Genomic DNA, 4567 nt, shown 5'->3' on the forward strand with positions numbered 1-4567 from the left:
GGCCGTCCCGCAGGTCGCACAGCGGTGGGGCGCCTCCCTGTCAGCGTCCTGATGGCCGCGGTAGCACTTGGCCGTCATCGCCCCAGCGGTTTCTCGATCCCTTTTTATGGTCATTAAAAATGGTGTCGAGAAGACGCCTACTGGAGATTGATAAAATAGCCACAAAATAAACGGATATTTGCTCGGTATCTTTCCAGCCCCCACCCAAAATTATCTGATCGTCTTTTGAACTCTGCGTGATCATTTGCGCGGCGCTTTGCTTCCAAAATATCCAGCAGCTATGCAGCAACCATACGTTTCTACACGGGTGGCCTCTTCCTCGTGATGGAGTCGAGCCGCGCGCTGCGCGGTCCTGGCCGCGCGCAGGTGGTCGCGGGTGGTCGGCTGCGTACGGCACCCGGCCCGGCCTGTGGAAGGTCGTGAGGGCGGCCGCAGTGGCGTTGGCTGCAGCGCAGCGCGCCGCCGAGGCGTGGGTGGGTCGGGGGAGGGGGTGAGAACATCGTACGCCGCTGACCGCAGCGCATTCACCAGCTGATTCCAGGTGAAGGGTCGACGGGCGTGGGAGACCTGAGACCTGCTCACCGAGCAGGGCATTGCGGGTGGCAGAGTACTCTGCCTGGAGCTCCGCGTCAGTGTTGCGTCGGCGGACGTCCCAGTCCTTCCAGTGGGGGGTAGGGGGGGGGGGTGTGTGCAGGAGTGGCCCGCCTGCCGCCCACTGCGCCCCGGCTGGTAGGTAAGTTCGGACAAATGGAGCGTCCAGCGCCGCGACGATCAGGCGATAATCAGAATGCAGATGCCTATAGGCGCCAGTCCAGCCACCTGACGCTCCCTCGGGAAGTCTGTGAGCACAAGGTCCAACTGTGCCAGAGTGTCTCCACTCACCCTTGTGATGAGTGCTCGGCTAGTCCGGCCCTCTTCCCGGTGGTCACGATGGGCAGATTGACCTGATGGGCGAGCTGGAGGAGCGCCACCCCGGCGTCGTCAGAGTGGGGATGGTGCAGCCGCCTCCCCAACTGGCGGCGAGGTGGAGTCCAGCTTGCCCAGCTTGGCGTTAAAGTCACCAGCCACAAACCTCCAGTGGTCGCGAGGAAGGGCAGCCACGACTGCCGCCAGTGCGGCGAGCACCGTGCGCTTGCGAGCAGGTCCAGGATGTCGTCCGGTGCCGCATGGCACATGGGCGCCCGGGCGCCTTCCACCGAAAAAGGCACCCCCAGCACCATGGCTCGGACGGACACCACGTCTCGACGTCTCGGTGAGGTTCGGTGCCCACCCGACCCATCGGTAGTTAGGGGTATGCGTCACCTGTTTAGCCATCCGGGTCTCCTGGATGACCGCCAAAGAGACACCCTCCTCAGCAAGCATGGTGTACAGGGCGAGCTACTTCTCCCGCGGGGAGCAGCCCTGGACGTTCCACGTGGCAATGCTCAGGACCCCTGGCCGGTGGTCCAAGCAGCCACTGTAAAAAAATTCGGCGGTAATTTTACCCGCGAAAGGGACACAACGCTCCTTTCCCTCACCAGGGTAAATAAATTTACATACCCATGGTGGGGTACATTTCAGCCACCAATAGGTGGGTGAAATTTTCTACCCATGAGGGTGCTATTTTGTTCTCGTGGGTATGGATATAACTCTTACCTCCTACCCACGAGGATTAGATTAGGCATCCACCAAGTTGGAGAGATGCTCCGCATTCAGCCCACCGGGTCTGGCCGCAGAGTGTGAGCTGAGCTCCTTGGCGCAGCGTTGGAGTTGTAGGGCTGTGGGTGGCGCGAAGGCCGGGTCGGGACGCTCCGGGAGCCGGGGGGCCGGTGCGCCCTCTGCCAGTGCATGAAGTAGAACTATAATGGAGTATCAACTTAGTACGTTAAAATGTGTGCCGCGCTGGCTGGCGAAACTATCTCCTCTGAAGCCAATGTGCTTAGCAATCGCACCCACTTAGTTTTTGGAAGCCTATGATCTACTGCAGCTAATGATGACCTTGTTTTGAGTGTAGCATCATTCAAACTGGAGCTACGACGCCTGGAACGCCACATATCCGTTTTCGGCCATGTGCCACCCGTGTATGTAGTGAGAGACAGAGAGAGCCAGGGTCATAAATGTCCATGAAATAATAGCCGTTTGACACTGCTGCATTCAGGGTCTTCACGGTTGTGTACAAAAGGAAGAATTTGAAGAAAAAACAAGGGCATCATTAGCTGCAGTAGGTCATAGGCTTCCACACTGAAATCCGTTTCGTGATAATTTTACTGAATTTTCGCGATACCTGGTGTTTTGCGATTCCCACGCTAATGGGCATGATAACTCCAAAAAGAGTATCACATTTTTGTGTTAAAATCATCACAAAAAATGTAATAAAATAATATTTGTGATGATTTTATCACAATAATGTGATACTTTTATCACATTTTTTGGAGTTATCATGCCCTTTAGCGTGAATCGCAAAACACCAGTTATCGCATGGTTTTGTGTTAAAAGTATCGCATAACCAGACTCAGTGCAAAAAACTGAGTGGGTGAGATTTCTAAGCACATTGGCTTCAGAGGAGATAGCTTCGTCAGCCACACATTTCAACGTACTTAGTTGCTTCTCCATTATAGTTCTACTCCATGGCCAGTGCTGCTGCAGCCTCCTGCCCACGATATAGAGAGAAACGGTGGCGGCACGAGCCCACCTGCCTCGTGCTGGCCGCTGAAGACGAAAGCGGCGCCGGATTCCTCTTCGGTGGGCGGCCGCCAGGCAGCGCCACAGTCAGCCTGGGCTAACTCGAGCGGCGGCTCAGCCTACCTGCAGCCTGGGCCGCGCGCCCTACCTGCTGGCGGCCCGGGGGTCAGCTTGACACGTTCCACCGTGCCACGGTGGACCGTGCACCGTGCGTACCGCCCAGCACGCTGGCGCGCACGGGCGAGACTTCACCGCGATTTCAAAACAAGTGGGAACACTTGCAAAGTACTTTTGCATTGTCGGGAGATGCATGGTTACAGCAGGTGGCACTAGGTGGCAGGGTAGGTCCAGGCGTCCAGGCCATGGGGAGGGAGTGCGTGGTGCGTGGGTGTCCGCAGGGGTACGGAGGCGACGGGGACAAGAAGGGCGTTCCCTTCTTCACCTGCCTTAACAAGGTAATGAACTGCGAGAAAGCGATTTTAGTCGCGTCTCGGGCTAAGTCTAATTGAGGAGGCAGACCTGTGAAAAACAAGGGTTTGGGGAAAAATTTATTTTAAAAAAATGGGGCGGCTCAGAGGTTTAGTACTGCGCGCATATATGAAGTAAAGATGGCCCCACATTTTGGCTTCGAGCGGTGCCGACCCCTCCACACACATGGCCAGCATGGCCTCGAACTGGATCCGATGTAGGTCTTTGCGGTGTGCACGATTGTGCCTGAACCGTTGGGTTTGCAACAGTGAAAAAAATTGCTAGATTCTCTTAAAACATGTATCTAGGATCTGACAGGAGGGTTTTTTCGAAATTCAATTCCGAAATACTTGAAAAAAATTCCCAAAAAATGAGTACAAAAAATGGGTTAAAATTTGGGTACTTTTTCCCTGGTGTGGGTACCTTGCAATTGAGTTATAAACAATCGCCCTTGTCAGATCCTGGACACATAAATGGACAACATTCTAGCCAAACATTTAGTCGATAGCTCCAAAACTACGGCCTGGAGGTTGCACACCGTTTGCAAAAAGGCATTCCGAGAAAAATGAGTTTAAAGTTTTCAGTACCAATGTATAGCGACGAACCAAAAGCCAGAGCAACTTACTGAACTGGTCCTAAAAGATTCCGGGGCTCTAGAGGACTCCTTCCTCGTCGTGTATCCTGTCCTGAGCGGCCAGAAGAGCCCTAGCGGTCCAGCCACCCGGCCACTCGCAGCACGTTTTGGGCTCTCCTGGGCGCAATTTTTCGCATTTCAACATCCGCTTTGCGACATTAGAAAGAGGAAAGATCAAAGAATTTTTTGAAGCATTAAAAAAAATTGAATTTTTTGATGATTTTCATTGGTCTGTCCCCTTAAGACTAAGCTGGCACCTCCCTGCATCGCAGGACCTCCTCCCTTCATGGGCCAGGGTTATACTGCGGCGCGACTCGACCAAAGTCACCCCACCCCCTCTAACGACGCCCAGTCCGGTGTGTGGGCATCACATCGGACATGAGGACACACGCCCAAGTCACGCTGTCGGATGGGCAGAGTTGTGCTCACGAAGCTCAATATACCGGAGCTCTCTAAATCTGCCGTACCGTCGAAATTTGATGATACGGCAACATACGAGCTTCCCAGCGGTGCGGCGCCACGGTCACCCTCGCGGCGGCCATCGCTCGTCTCCACGCCCACGCCGCCGCGGCTCGCGGACGTGAGGACCCCACCACCGCGACAAAGTCAGTCCGTCGCGACGCCGTTCAAGGTACCGACTCTACCTTCAGTGTCCAAGGCCCGCACCAGGCCTTCCCCTGCAGGCTCCGGCGCCGGCGCCGTCCCCATGGCGTCGCTGGCGTCGCCCGAGGCGTTGCCCATCGCCGAAGCTTCCCCTGTGCGCGCCGTGGCGGCAGCGTCTCCTCGTACCCCATTGGCGGCGTC

The 4567-nt window shown here is 55.7% G+C and overlaps 1 protein-coding gene across 1 annotated transcript in view; it reads right to left on the reverse strand.

Annotated features, from left to right (window-relative positions):
• LOC127751436 (uncharacterized) overlaps positions 1-4567 on the reverse strand; it is an 8433-nt gene that overhangs the window by 394 nt on the left and 3472 nt on the right. The gene's annotated exons all lie outside the window — the stretch shown is intronic.

Source organism: Frankliniella occidentalis, unplaced genomic scaffold, assembly GCF_000697945.3.
Source record: "Frankliniella occidentalis isolate FOCC.00 unplaced genomic scaffold, Focc_3.1 Scaffold487, whole genome shotgun sequence".
NCBI classification, from domain to species: domain Eukaryota; kingdom Metazoa; phylum Arthropoda; class Insecta; order Thysanoptera; family Thripidae; genus Frankliniella; species Frankliniella occidentalis.